Source organism: Bidens hawaiensis, unplaced genomic scaffold (genome assembly GCF_021521415.1).
Source record: "Bidens hawaiensis isolate Kalapana, Puna unplaced genomic scaffold, B.hawaiensis_p1.1 tig00039626_1, whole genome shotgun sequence".
Taxonomy (NCBI): domain Eukaryota; kingdom Viridiplantae; phylum Streptophyta; class Magnoliopsida; order Asterales; family Asteraceae; genus Bidens; species Bidens hawaiensis.
Window position 1 is genome coordinate 78,845 of NW_027496981.1, and position 16,211 is coordinate 95,055.

Genomic DNA, 16,211 nt, shown 5'->3' on the forward strand with positions numbered 1-16,211 from the left:
CTAAAACCGAGGGAGAACATATCCTCTCGTCTTTGATTTAAAAACTTTTTAAGTGATTTAGTTATTTTTAGTTAATTAAACCAAACAATCAAATCATTTAGTTTATTTTATGCATTTAGTTAGTTTACAAAGCTACTTGATAACACATTTTCCACAACCTCCTTGTGTTCGATACCCACTTACCACGATCTATTTAGTGTAATTGGTTTATATTTGAGTGAGTCTACGACCTCATGTCAAATTTTGGTGTCGTTGCCAGGGAGTAGTGCACAATGTGTGTTAACTTTTGTTGTTTTTGTTTGTTATTTTCGGGTTTACACTGGTTTTGTTAGTGTGCAGGTACTTACAAGTGTATGCATACTAGAGGATCTCGCTGGTCATCACCACTAGTTTATTATCCCGAAATTGAACGAACGCTTTGAAGAAACAAGTCCTACTTCAGGAGAACAGACTCGTTGGTTCTCCTACTACATCGAACAGCACAATGGATTCACCAAATCCCACTACGGGTCAAACATTGCCAACCACACCTCCACCAATTCCTACTACCATACCTACTTCATCAAGTGAAGTGAAACCAACCAACACAATTGTGCCTAAAAGTACTCAATATACCTACCAAACTTCATCAACATTGCCACATTTTTCCCACTTTTTCCCTACCTTCAGTCATCATCCCAACAAAACCAATCATCTACATACCAACAAGAACCACCTATAGTTCATACCACCCCGATCTTTCAACAACCACCAAAATCAAGGTTCCAATATCAACCACCACCTTTTATGCAATACTTGAGAACATAAGGTGACGGTTATGGTGATGGGTTCAAAAAGGAGTTCAAGGGTTATGAAGAGGAAGGTTATTACACGAGGGGTGATAGAAATCAAGTGGGGAATCAAGGGACTTATGCACATGCTCAAAGGCAACAACCGGAACCGGTTCATGAGTATAATAGACAACAACCACCGGTTATTCAACAAGTTCCGCAACAAGTTCCTCCACAAGGGCAAAAACAATTGCCCCCACCACCACTTCAACAATATGCACCTCCATGTCCCATGAAAAGGAAAATGGGTCAACCGAGAGTACCATTGGGGCTACCAAGAAGACATAATAGACAGCGGTAAGGAAAGTTGAAGCTCATTTTTGACCAATCATCACTAATAACCCTTCTCCGGTGGTTATTCCTCAAAATCAACAAGAAAGAATATTTGAGGTTAGAACCAATTCACTCCAAAGTTTACCAAAGTATAAAGGTTTGGCAACGGAAGAACTTTACTTTTATTTGGAGGCGTATGAATCCATTTGCAACATGATTGGAGGTCAAGGTTTCTCATCAGATGATGTCAAGTTGGTACTTTGTTAGTTTTTCTTGGAAGATAAGGCTAAAACATGGTTCTATACATTGCCCTCCCCATCGATTTATACTTGGGCCAATATGCAACAAAGGTTTTTAGAAGAGTTTTTCACGGATCAAAAGAATAATTATGCAAGAAGGGGTTTGAGAACTTTTCAACAACAATCGGGCGAGATGTTTCATGAACCATTTGAGTGGTTTAACATGATGATCAATAATTGTCCTCCTCATGGTATTGCTCTTTTGTAGTTATTGAGTGCTTTTCATGAGGGGTTGAATTCGGAGGATGCACGAGATTTAATGTCGATCACAAATGGTACATTTGGTACTATGAGCAAGACGGTAGGGCATTTTTGGATAAAGTGTCTGTCACATAAAAAATAAAGGCTCAATCCGCAAGAAGAGCAAAGACGACAATTATAAGAATGCAAGTACATGCCGTAGACGATGGAGGGGTGCAAACTACAAATCAGGTATATGACATTTGTACTAATTGTAATGAACTGGGTCATGCATCAGATGCTTGCATGGTGGGTCAAGAACAACTGGAAGAGGAAAATGTGATTCAAGGTCAAGGGGAATGTGATAGAAATTATAACATGAACTCGAACACTTGCCACCCCGGATTGAGTAATCATCCCAACTTTCATTATGGGAATCCGGCTAACCAATCCAATCCTAATTTCCAAGGGAATCAATGGAATTTTGTTCGGCGCCAACAATACAACAATCTAGGAAATTTTCGAGGCGAGAACAATCAAGGTTTTCAAGGGAAATTTCAACCATGGGTGGTGGTCATAGTAGTTCGTCGGGTCAAGTTTCTTCTAGTGGGAATGAAGTCATGGATATGCTTAGGATGATGCAACAAGACATGCAAAAGAGGAATCAACTTGATGAAGTTCGCATGCAAAAAGATGAAGTCTGTGACAAAGCTATTCAATCATTGACCACTCAAGTGGTTCAACTTGCAACCGAAGTGTCAGATTTGAAGAAAAATAAAGGTCAATTGCCAAGTGATACCAAGGTAAATCCTTCCCATAGCTCTTCTCGTAATGTTCCTATTAACAATGTTTGTGTTTTAAGAAGCGGTAAAGACTTTAAAACTAACTTATCACTGGGTTTGGTTGATGGGGTGGTTGAGGACAGTACGCGGGTTGAAATGACGAGGATAAGGCCTCGCCCACAATTGTTTCTAAAGACAAAATTTTTGGAAAAGTAATTGAAAAACTAGTTTCAGGTGAAATTTTGAATAATAAAAACAAGGGAGTGGAATTAAGTCAAGTCCCATTTCCTTCGGCTATAGTTGACCCAGGTAAGAAATATATAATTTCAAGAAGGGGTCCTCAAAAATAGGAGACGTGGGAGGTGTTTAAACAAGTAAAGGTATATCTTCCTTTACTAGAGGCAATTGAGCAAATACCCGCTTATGCAAAATTTTTAAAGCTATTGTGTACCAAAAAGATGCTACAAAAAGTGCCTAAACGGGTTGATTTGATCGAGCAGGTTAGTGTGGTTTCAAAAATATATCTTCCTCCTAAGCTCTAAGATCCAGGAACACCTTTAATAAATATTCAAGTTGGTGATTTTCAAATGTCAAGGGCGTTGTTAGATCTTGGAGCCGGATTAAGCATTTTACCGGGGGGGGGGGGGGGGGTTTATATGACCATTACGATTTTGGTCCATTAAAATGGGTTGAGATGTAAGGACCGGTCCCGGGAACCCTACTTTAACGTCTGATTTACTCAAAAACACAGTTCTACAAAGCAGAGTTTATTAGAAACTTTCGCGGAATATAAAACTTCAACCAATCATTACAAAACATACAAATCTTTTCTTTAAAGCATAACATAAAACATCATATTTAAAACATCATTTCTACCATCTTCAGAAGCTTGGCGTTCAATCCATGCCATGTGCCATCCTTATGCTAGCTCATTAAACATATTTACCTGCGTGCATACGAAAAGTCAGCTACGCTGAGTGAGTTCTAGTTAATCAGGCAACATACATACATACATACATACATACATCATACGTATCCGAAGATACATAGTTATACTTAATCTGAGTTTCAACTTTATTCTTTGCACTTAACAACTTTTATAATTATCCATAAGAGGAGCGTTACATACTATCCATCAAAAGAACATTTACTATTGTCCATACGAGGAACACTATATACTATCCATAGAAGGAACAACCGGTATATTATCCATAGAAAGAACACCATATATTATCCATAGAAGAAACACAATATACTATCCATTGAAGGAACAACCTATATATTATCCATAGAAGGAACAGTGTATATTATCCATAGAAGGAACGCTATATATTATCCATAGAAGGAACGACATGTATTATCCATAGAAGGAACACTATATATATTATCCATAGAAGGAACAATGTGTATTCCACATCTATGTCCGAAGGAAGTTAGAGGGATTTTCCATCCTAACTTACTATGTCGGACGTAGAATGTACCCACATAAACAAGCATACCACATCATAATATACAGACGCATTGGGCATCCTTCACATTAATCTTCTGAAAATCACCTTTCCCGGCAATACGTGCAATATCCGAAGATCGTTCACGTACTGACAAACATTCATTTATATCTTCAATAACTTTCACATAAATCATATCTGGCATACACTTACCACTTAAGGTGAGTTTATTAACTAATTGTTAGTGCACGGTTTTGCGTCTTGAGTCTTTATATTTATCGTTTAAGTATTTGTTGTTTTGTTTAATGTAATAAACATTTAATTTAACTTGTAGTTCGTTAATGTAATGTCTAGTTCGCTAAGGATGTTTAGCGAACTAAGACTTAAGGTTTTATCCCTCCTGATTCGTTTAGGATGTTTAACGAATCAGGGGGTGACTCGTTAAGTTTATTTCGTATTTAATGTATGTAACGAAGTAGGCCCTAGTTCGTTAGGGAATGCTAACGAACTAGGTCTATCTTCTTTATATAGTGACCTGGTCACTGTTTAATATTAAGCTTTTGAGATAATTATCGAACCTCTGCCCGAATACTCTCTCAATCTTCATATTAATATTATTAACATATACATACACATATATATAGACATATAACATATTAACTATATTTCAATGGCAATTATGAACTAGATCCGTATTTAGGATTAATCGATAAACAACTCAGATCGTAGATCTGTGTTAGTAAGTGTTATCTGAGATCAAACAAGTGGTATCAGAGCTTTCGGTGCTCTTTTGCTCTTGAATTTGATATTTAACTCGTTATTTTAGAAGTTGAATTGTTAGTTTATGTTACTTTTATGTTCAGTTTGTCTTTGAATCGAATTAAGGTTGAATTGGATTAAGTATGGAAGGATTGGACTGGATTTGAGGTGTTTAAGGTATTGGTAAGGAATTGTGGATTGGAATTGAGGTTTGGATTGTGTTTGTATTGTTGAGATTGAATCTGAGTTTTGGCCGAGAAACAGAGGATCGTTTTGTGGTCAAATTGGATAGGGATTAAGTGTAATCGGGTTACGAGAATTGTTGATTTGGATTCGGGATTGATGTGCGATTCGTTTGGTAATTTACTTGTGTAATTTGGTTCAGAATTTAGATAGTATTACGAATCTAAGTTTCTGGGTTAGTGTTCATCATTTCCAGAAAATCTGGAAATTCTCTTTGAAGATTTTTTGATTTGAAGATTTGAAGATGATCATGATTCGTTATCATATTTATGTTGATTCGTCATCAGATTCATGTTGATTCGTTAACTAATCTAGTCAATTCGTTAAAAATTTCTAGTAATTCGTCAACCGGTTCGCTAATTCATCTGATTCGTGTTCACAAATTCGTGTGACACGTGGTCACCATGGAAATTGTGTTATAACAATCTTTGCCACATGGCATTAGGTGTCAGAGTTTGTTACAAACGGTTGTAACAACCTGATTCACTATAAGTTGATTCGCTATCAACTGTAGCTGGTTCGTTATCTTATTCGCTAAGTTTATCTTAGTGATTCGTTACAGGAAACTTTCTAATTGGCCAAGCTTATACTTATTGATTCGCTTAGTCAATTCGTTAATTGGACTCACTCGTTGACCATCTGATTCGTTAAACATCATATTCGTTTCTTAATTCGTTAAACTTCAATTCTGATTCGTTACCTGATAAACCTCAAGTTCGTTAAGGTTAATTCGTTGATCACTGTTCACAGTTCGCTATTATTGTTTGCAGTTCGTTACAGTCACTTTGTTTACCATTCGTTAACCTTATTTTTCAACATTAACCCTTGAATTTTGAAACTTGTTCAAAATGGCTGGTATGTACGCACTAGCCTCACAGAATATGTTAATGCAACAAATGTTGCAACTTGATACTGAGATTGGTTCGCATTCGAAATGTCCACGTTTGATGAAGTTCAGTGATTTTACCAAGTGGGAACCTCGGTTTCGTGCTTATCTAGGATCAGTTCATCCTGACTGCCCATATTGTTTAGATGAAGTTTATACCGTTCCTATGATTGGGGATGAGACCATAGGCTTCAGACCTAGAGCTATTTCTCAATACTCACAGGAAGAGTAGAAAGCACTAGAGATAGAGACAAAAGCATACTCTACTCTAACATGTTCTTACCTGAGAATATTTTTCACCAAGTGGGTAGTATAAAAATTTGTGCCTCTTTGTTTCAACATATCCGAATGAGAAGTATGGGAAACACTGCTGAAAGCAAAAAGGTTATGCTTAAGTTTCAATTCAGAAACTTTAACCTACTCAAAGGTGAGACGGTTGAATAAATGACGACAAGATTTAATCACTTGATTGCAGAGATGGATAAAATGAAGTTGGAAATTTCTGAGGTTGATAAGATTGATACTATTAAGAGTGCACTACCAAGTTCGTACTCTACTTTTCTAATGGTATTAAAAGAAAACAGTTATTTTAATGAAGACTTGACTGCAAGTGAGTTTTTACAAAAGATTGAAGCTCGTGAATATGACCTCAAGTGTCAAAAATCATCAAAGGAAAGTCAAGATCCTGCTTTCTGTGGTGGTAGCATGCCTCTAAGTTCAAGTATTTCCTCGATTACTGCATTTCTCACTCAGAATGCAAGAGAAAATGAAACAACCATCTATAGTGATCCTAGAGAATGTTGTTATACTGCTGGTAACTCTGGATCACCAAATGTTTCTGCTGGTTCAGGAAGTTCATCCACAGCAAATCAGTATGTTTCACCTCCGAATGTCAACATGAAAGAAGCTGAACAAAATTTTGCTTTTATATCAGCTTTCATGACGTCTTACGAAAATCTAGTGAGTAGCAAGATTGCTACTAGTGATCTGACTGATGAAGACTATGATCAGATTGATCCAGATGACTTAGAAATCATGGATTTAAAGTGGAACATGGCAATGATTGTTCGTAAGGTAAAAAGATTTATGCAAAGAACCGGAAAAGATCTCCATGCCTTGAACAAGAAATTGGGATTTGACAAGTTAAAGGTGAAATGTTACAATTGTCAAGAATTCGGGCATTTTGCAAAAGAATGTGACAAACCGAAAAAGGAGTATACTGGTCCTCGTGGTCAAAATCAAAATTCTTCAACACCACGAGGTAATGATGCTGAGAAGAAACCATCAAGTTCTGGGTCACAAGCAATGTTAGCTAATGGAGATGATTGGTCACAACGACTACTGTGTAACGATAATCAAGCTAATTTGGCTTTGCTTGGGCTGACTCAAGATTTTCATGATGCTAGTGGAAGTGAGGTGTCTTCTGATAATGATTCTGGATCTGATTCTGATGACTCTTGTGACAAGCCTACAACTGTTTTTGCATGCATGGTTAAGATCAATGAGGTTAGTCATTCTATTTCTGCTACATCATCAGTTAAAGTAACTTGTGTTGAATGTGATTCTAACAAACCTAAGTTAGAATCTTTAAAGAATCACAATGATAATTTAGTCAGAGAAATTGCTTCGCTAAAAGATACTTATCGACAATCTCTTGAATCTCAAATGAGTTCTCGTGAAAAGATTGAAGCATTGTCGACAAGTAACCATGATCTCAAAGCTGAGTTATCTGTGAAAATGACAATTAATGACCAAAAGTTTCAAGAAACCTTGAAACATCGTTCAAAAATAACTGAACTTGAGAATGAGGTTCTTGAGTTGAAGAACAAATTGGGTAAATTTTGAAACTATTCTTTTCTATTGAATGAAATTATTGAAGTTTCTGGAAAACAAAAAGATTCAAAGAAAGGTATAGGTTTTGTTGAAATTCCTCCACCGTTTCACAATGATTATAAAATTAATCCTTTTGCTAAAAAGGAAGATGAGGTAATTGTGAAAGAATCTGTGATTTCTGAAAATCCTAAACCAATAAAATCTGAAACTGTTAAAACCCAATTTGCTCCTTAAAAATCTCATGTTCAAAGCAACAAAGTTTATGTTGAAAATGTCGACAAAGTTATCATCGAGGATGTGTTCGAACCTGAAATCATACACAAGAACAAGAACATTCCAAGTTCTAATCACATACTTTGTGAACCTCATGAATTTGAGGAGGCTGTGTATGGTTCGCACACAACTAAGGTGAAACAAGATGCTCATGTTAATGTCAAACCAGTGAAGGCTAAGAAATCAGAAAAACCCAAAATTTCTGATGAGGATTTGTTGCGTTTCATAAATCCTAATGCATCTAAGCCATCATCTGCTCGTGTGTTTAAGTTAAAGGGGATGGACACGATGTTCACTGAGAGACATTCCAATAAGTATCATTAAACCTGAACTGATTGTGAGTGTGTTTCACAATGAAGCTTCCAAGATTCGTGAACTTGAACGTTTGTATGCTCAAGCGAAAACATCAGCTCCATCTGATCCATTGATAAAGTAAAGCAAGTTTTAAAACAAGCTAAGAAAGTTGAATTTGTGAAGTCAATTGGGACTGATACGTTGAAAATTTTTTCAAACTGTTCTAATTTAGATTTCTACTTGAAAAAGAAATCTGAGTAATCTGATGATTTTGCTAAGAACATGACCAAAAAATGTGAGTCATTATTCATCTTCTGTGTCACATGTTCCGACTAATTCTCAACATCATCATGTTGACATGCGAAGCTGGTTCCTTTGCGGTCAACAAGGTCATGTAGTAAGAAAGTGTGGCCAAAGGAACTATCAGAATTTTCATCCTTTTATCAAGGACCATTCCAAACCAGTTCCTTTGGTAAAGGAGATTCTGAAACAACCTGTGTCGTATGTGGATGATACTCATATTATGTTTTCTAATGTACATCCTCGAAAAGTTGTTCATGTAAATGAAACTCATGGTTCCATTAAACCTAAGTTTATTCCAACCGAACCGTTATGTAAAAATGTTAATTCAAATGTAGTTCAAGCTGCGTATCTAAGACGAAAGTCTAAGAAACCTGTAACTTATTCTCAAGTTGCTGAACAACAATTGAATGCAACTAAGGTTAATTTTTCTCAAGGAAGCTATAAGGTGCCCAAGACTGAGGCCTGGGCTGCCTTTTTGAACTAATCATTTTCTTTTGTTTGTAGGGTACATCCAAGACCATATATGGTGAAACCTGGATTATGGATAGTGGATGTTCTCGTCATATTACCGGAAATTTCAACCTGTTAACAAATGTGAGAAATATTCAAGGAGGTTATGTGGCGTTTGCTGGGAATTTTGGGGGTATGATTACACAGGAAGGTAATGTTTTGAATGGAAAGATTACTTTTAAGAAGGTTAACTATTGTGATAAAGTGGACCATAATTTATTGAGTGTGTCGCAAATCTGTGATAAGCAATACACTACAGTATTTACAGACAAAGAGTGTCTGATTTTGAAACCGGGTTATGTGATTCCCGAGGACATGATTGTCATGCGATCACCTCGATCAAATGATATTTATGTCTTGAATATGAATTCTAAAGTATCTACATCGATCGAAACGTGTTTTGTCTCGAAGGCAACCGAGAAAGACTCAGTGCTTTGGCATCAAAGAATGGGTCATATCCATGTTCGAAAGATGAACTACCTGATGGCAAATGATCTAGTATAGGGTGGGTCGTTAAAGAATTTGAAGTTATCCGATCACTGTGTTGCTTGCAAGAAGGGAAAACAGAAGAAGAAGCCGCATCCATCTAAGGTATTAAATTCCATTGATACTCCTCTTGAACGACTTCATATGGATTTATTCGGTCCAGTGAATCGTGCGAGTATTTCTGGAGATTGGTATTGTCTAGTAGTTACAGATGATTATTCACGATATTCATGGGTCTTGTTTATGAGCTCGAAAGACCAAACACCGGGTCTTGTTCAAAATTTAATCACTAAGATCGAATCACTATATAAACAAAAAGTGAGGAGAATTCGAAGTGACAATGGTACTGAATTTAAAAATACTGTATTTGAATTCTTTTGTTTATAAAAGGGAATTCATCGAGAATATAGTGCCCCATATGTACCACAACAGAACGGTATAGCTGAAAGAAAGAATAGAACATTGATTGAAGCTGCTAGAACGATGCTTGCTGATTCAAAGCTTCCTGTCCAGTTTTGGAATGAGGCGGTGAATACTGCTTGTTATACACTCAATCGAGTTCTAACTGTTAAAAGACTCAAGAAGACCAGTTATGAATTATTGAATAATCGTAAACCTAATTTAAAGTACCTGGAACCATTTGGGTGTCCTTGTACTATGTTGAAAAAGGATGTGGGAAAGTTTGATGAAAAAGCCATTGAAGGTTATTTCTTGGGATATGCGTCACCTAAGAAACGGGTGTTTAATTTCACGTCTAGTTGTGTTGAAGAATGGTACCATGTGGACTGTCAAAAGTACACTACTCCTCCTCAAGGAAAAAGTCCCGACTGGATGTTTGACTATGATGGCTTATTTAATTCATTTACTCCAATGACCGATCATCTAGATGAATATTTAGTTCATGCTTACTTTGAAGAACACATGGAAATTCCAAGGTTTGCAAGTTCTAATGATGTTGAAGTTCCGATTGATGCTCCAACTGAAGAACCTAATAATGAGTCTGCTGTTCATTGTGATAATACTTCTACTCCATCTGATGATAATGCAGTTGAGAATCAAGTTATTGAACTTGATAGTGATGTTTCACCTCATGAATTGGGCGAACATTACACTAATTTATTTGAAAATGTTGTTGTTTTGGAGAATCCTACTCTTCGGATTCATAATTACCATCCACAAGAAAACATTATTGGAGAACTTGATGTGGGAGTTCAAACACGTCATCAAGTTGCTTCATCAGGTGAAACTAATGTCTTATGTGCTTATGCTGACTTACACTCGTCTGGGATTGTAAATCTTGCTAAATTCACTTGTTTTCTATCTCAAGTTGAGCCAACGACTCCTCGTGTGGCACTTCAAGATCCTTCTTTAGTAGAAGCCATGCAAGAAGAATTACAGCAATTTGCACGTTTAGGTGTTTAGGATCTTATCGATAGACCTGCTAGAGTCAAGAAGGCGATTCCGACTAAGTGGGTATACAAGTGTAAGAAAGACGATCGTGGGGTAATTGTGAGAAACAAAGCACGGTTAGTGGTGCAAGGTTTTCATCAGCAAGAGGGTATTGATTACACTGAAGTATACGCTCCAGTTGCAAGATTAGAGTCAATTCGAATCTTTCTGGCATATGCTGCTTACCAGAATATTAAAGTATATCAAATGGATGTCAAGAGTGCTTTTCTCAATGGTGAACTTCATGAGGAAGTGTTTGTTTTACAGCCTCCAGGTTTTGAAGATCCTGATTATCATGACCGTGTTTACCAATTAAACAAGGCATTATATGGTCTACATCAAGCCCCGAGAGCTTGGTATGGCACGCTCGCCGACCATCTGACGGATAATGGTTTCAAACGTGGAACTGTCGACTGCACTTTGTTTTATAAGAATATTGGTGATGATCTTCTCCTCGTTTAAATTTATGTTGATGACATAATCTTTGGGTCAACAAACGACAAGTTGTGTAAGGAGTTCGAGAAATCAATGCAAACCAAGTTCGAGATGAGTTCGATGGGAGAGATGAATTTCTTTTTAGGGTTGCAGGTTCATCAGTCTGCGAAAGGAATCTTCATTCATTAGACAAAATATGTGAACGACGTCTTGAGCCGATTCAAGATTACTGCCGAAAAATCCCTTCTACTCCTCTTCCCGTGGGTCACAATTTATCCCCGGATGAATTCGAGGATACCGTTGATCCAACCCTCTATCGTGCTATGATTGGTTCTTTAATGTATCTAACTGCTTCTCGACCCGACATAATGTTTGTTGTTTGTTTATGTGCTAGGTACCAAGCTAGTCCCCGAGTGACTCACCTGGCAGCGGTTAAGCGTATTCTGCAATATCTAAGGGGAAATCCTGATATCGGGTTATGGTACCCCAAGGATGATAATTTTGATCTTACTGCTTATTCAGACTCAGACTATGGGGGATGAAAGATCAATTTCAAGTCTACCACAGCAGGATGTAAATTCTTAGGAAGCTGGCTTGTTTCCTGGCAGTGTAAGAAGCAGACAACAGTCTCCACTTCAACCGCTGAAGCTGAGTATGTTGCAGCCTCGAGTTGCTGTTTCCAGGTTTTGTGGATACAACAACATCTTCGCGACTACGGTTTGAAGTTTCTTACTACTCCCATTTTGATTGATAATCCTGCTGCTATTAGTATCACCAAGAATCCCGTACAACATTCTAAAACGAAACATATCGAAATTCGAAATCATTTCATACGGTATTGTTATGAAAAGAAATTAATTGACCTTGAGAAAGTACATACTGATTTTCAAAAAGCCGATCTATTTACCAAAGCCTTTGATAAAACACGTTTTCAATTTTTGCTTGGTATAACTGGATTGAAGACCCTTGCTGATACCCTGAAACAAGGATAATTGTGTGTCTTTTCTGTTAATTTTGATTTCTATTTTTATTTTGTTTTTAGGTTTTAGGGGGGGGGGGAATCTTATAAAATACAAAAATATTGTGAGTTTCGTATGTATAGATAAAACCCAAAAACATTAGAAAATTTTGAAAAAGTCAAAAAGATTGTGAAATTTTCTGTTTATAAAGAAAAATTCGAAAAGACAAAAAGATTGTGTTTTTAGTTTGTAAAGAGAAAAACCAAAAAGATTTTTGCTTACGTTCGCTGAAAATTATGTCATTTACTACTATTTGAAAGTCACTTACTTGTATATGTTTGGTTATGAAAATTTCTTGAAAATCTTCGGGATAGTCATTTACCTGATAATGGAAAGTATTTGGGGTGTTCGTTAAGCTTTCTCTTTCTATTTTTTTTTTTTTTTTGCTGAAAATTATGTCAGTTGTTTAAGTTTGTGAAGCATGCTTGCATGTATTGGTCCTGTTATCTACTTGTAGATGGATAGGATAGCCATTAATTTATGAACTTAAATTAACTGGGGCGATTAAATTTTTGTTTATGCTCCTCAAAATTTTGAGTTTTTGAAGCAAAAAGAGAAAATGATTATACATTGATTATTTGACCCCAAATCCAGAAAGAAATAAGCTTAAAAGACTGAGTGCTTAATCATTGGTGCATTGATAGGTCTTAAACAAGCTATTAGAGTAAAGTAAGTGATATAAACCTAAAAAAGCCAAATTGAAAGAGGTGTTAGTCTCTAGCAAAAGTCTTGGTGAGGGTGGCAGAAATGTAATAACCGGTCATACTCAAGCCTTATAGTTGTTGATCACCCAAAAATATAATAAAGCAAATAACAAGCGTTAGGATTCTGGACACTGTGAGTCTTTATGCAGCTTAATCATCTGGGTATTCATATGCATGAATATTTCACTCGCATTTTAGAGCAAACCCAAAGTCATTAAACTTGATCGCTGCTGTACTTCGTATAGTCCAAATTACTGACTTGATTAAACTCCGCTGTTAGTCATACAATTGTTCCTCCCTTGCGTGCGTCTCAATACCAATAAGAAAGGGACCCTAGGGGATACAATGTATGTAAGCCGAAAGATGGACTCGTGCATACTCACTCACAGTAAAGGAAACTTAATGCATTGCTCAAAATTTATAAAATCTCAATTGGCATGCAAAATTTTGATCAACATTATAACGGTTTAAGTCAACTTGGGGTGATTTGGCAAAACTCAAATTAAGCTTGAACCGAGATTAGGGGCTGATAGTTTCTGATATACTGTGCGCTAATTGAAGCTAAACCATATCATAAAAATGCTTGAAGGCTTGTTATAAGATTTAAGTGGACAACAATATCAATGACCGACTTAACGCCAGTCATAATATCGCTGAAATATAAAACTGTGATGGAAGGGCATTTTGGTCAATATGATTCTCTGCTCAAACTCTACAAAAAAATATAAAAATATGCACTGCTTTTGAAAATCATAGAAAAACACAAAAAGATTGTCTATCTTTAGTTCGGATATTTCTGTAAATACATTCTTTAATTTTTACAAAATACCAAAAGTATTTTATATCTCTTTTTATATATTATTTAAGTTGATTTTATGTACATTATGTTTTTCAATGAACGTAAAACGTATTTAAGGTTTTTGATTATCGAGATAAACGACCTTGATAATTATTGTAAATTATTCAATTTATTTAATTATTTAAGTTAAAATTAAATAAATTAAGATTCGCTATTTATGGATAACGAATTAGATTGTTGTTTAACGAACTACACTCTGGTTCGTTCACCTAATTCGCTTCCGCACTCTGTAACGAAACAAGTCTAGTTCGTTATGCATATTTAATGAATCAAGCACGAATTAAGGCTAATTCGTCATCTCATGTGTTCAGTTTGGATAACGAATCAACCCGATTCGTTATTTCAAAATTTACACGAATTAGGCCAATTCGTACATTGGGAAACATGTTAAGACTGGGTATAAAGGACAGATGTGAAACGAACCGTCTTTCACTATTCACTAATCTTCCTTATACCTAAAGACACCCTATTCAAAATTTTTCTGATTTTCTCGACCTTCGAAATTAGAACTTTTGAGTATACCAGTGTGTTGCTAAGGTATAGATTATAACTTCTTTGTGACTTTCGTCAAAAATGACACTGTGTTGATAACCTAATTATGCAATTTTGTTATTAAGGGTTTTACGAGTTTTAAAACTTTGTTTAATCGATGTCATACTGTGTTATAGAAGTTTATTTTGGTTTCATTGTGATCGGAATGAGATTCCGAGACTCTTGGTGGACGTTAATCAGGGTTTGATTATTGTTTGCCGGGTCAATTGAGTGTTTATGTTTTCGGATGTTTATGCTCTATTAAAACTCCAATTAGACCTAACTTATTTCATGGTGTTGAACCTCAATTTCAACACCGTGTGCTTCGTATTGTGTTTCCGAGATCGCTACGCCTGTTGATTCGGTTATTCAATGATGATTATGGATTAATCGATACTGGATTCGTATTGTTGACTTTCAGTGTTCTTATTCTAATTTTGACTTTGACTATGAGAGTCAAAGATCAAGGCATTATTGCCCATTCGTTACTTTTAGCGAATTGAAATTCTTTCGTGTCCAATTCTTTAATAAGCCACATGAACTAGATTAGCGAATAACTTAATCCACGAATCAGATTTGAATTCGTTAAATCATAACGAACTATATTCTAGTTCATTCCTTTGAATAGTAATTCGCTAAGTCTATTTCGTTAACATATTTACCTAATAGCGAATCAATTGATTTGTTACATGTTTGTAACGAATCAGACTGATAATCAAACGAATGACATTTCAATTTTTTTTATTATTATTTAACGAAGTTCACTAATTATTGTAATTAATTAATTATTCCAAACGTCTAAACGCGTCAATATATCGATTACACACGACATATAAACTTACATATACCTGACTTGTTTCAACACACAAGGGTTGAGATGGAAGACGTCACTGCTTAGGAGTATCCTGACTTGTTTCAACACACAAATGTTGATCAAGGTGCTCCAGTGTTCAATGAGCAAACGGTTAAAGCAGCTGAGGATGATTTGGAAAAGACGTCCAAGGGTAAGAAGGTTGTGGACACTCGTTTCAACTCGATTGAGAACCCAACTGATGCCGATATTTCTAAGTGGTTCAGCTATAAGAAGGTGAGTAAGATTATCAACGCGTATCGGCATGTTGATCAAGAACGGAAGGAAGAAGCTGCTGATATTGTCTCCTGGCTATATCGAAGGTATCGAAGGTTCATGGTGATATTGTCTCGAAGGTTCATGGTGATATTGTCTCCTGGCTATATGATTCTGATCTTAAGGTATGTATAGTTAAATGGGAGAAGGGAATCCAGTACTATGAGACGATAATGTACGTTCTTACCCTACCGCGTTGGGATGTTTGTACCCTCGCATGTCGTCCGTTTATCAATCGTGGTGGCGACCGGACATCTGAGTGGTTTCATCAACAGTTACTGTTCGAGGTCAATCATGGTTTCAAGTTCTTCAAGCCCCAGGTCCCTACACGTAAACGTATTGATGAAATTGATCCAAGGACTGGCTGGAGGAAGCTTGTTCTTAAGGTAAAGCCGCCGAAGACGATGAAGCGGGTGCCGGTGAAGATGATGCACCAACACATGCATCTTTCATTCGACCGCTGGTACTATGACAATCGTACTGGTGAGGCCGTCATTGTGCTGGGTAAAGGACTAAAGACTGAGCTTATCAAGATTATCGATCCAATGTGGTTGGTAAATCTATTGAGACCAACAATGACGTGCTGCACAAGAACAAGATTTTGATTGAGCGCAATGAAGACTATGATCTGGCTATGCAATTCCAACGCGTTGTGCGTGTTTGTTATGAAAACGGGATTCATAGTTGCA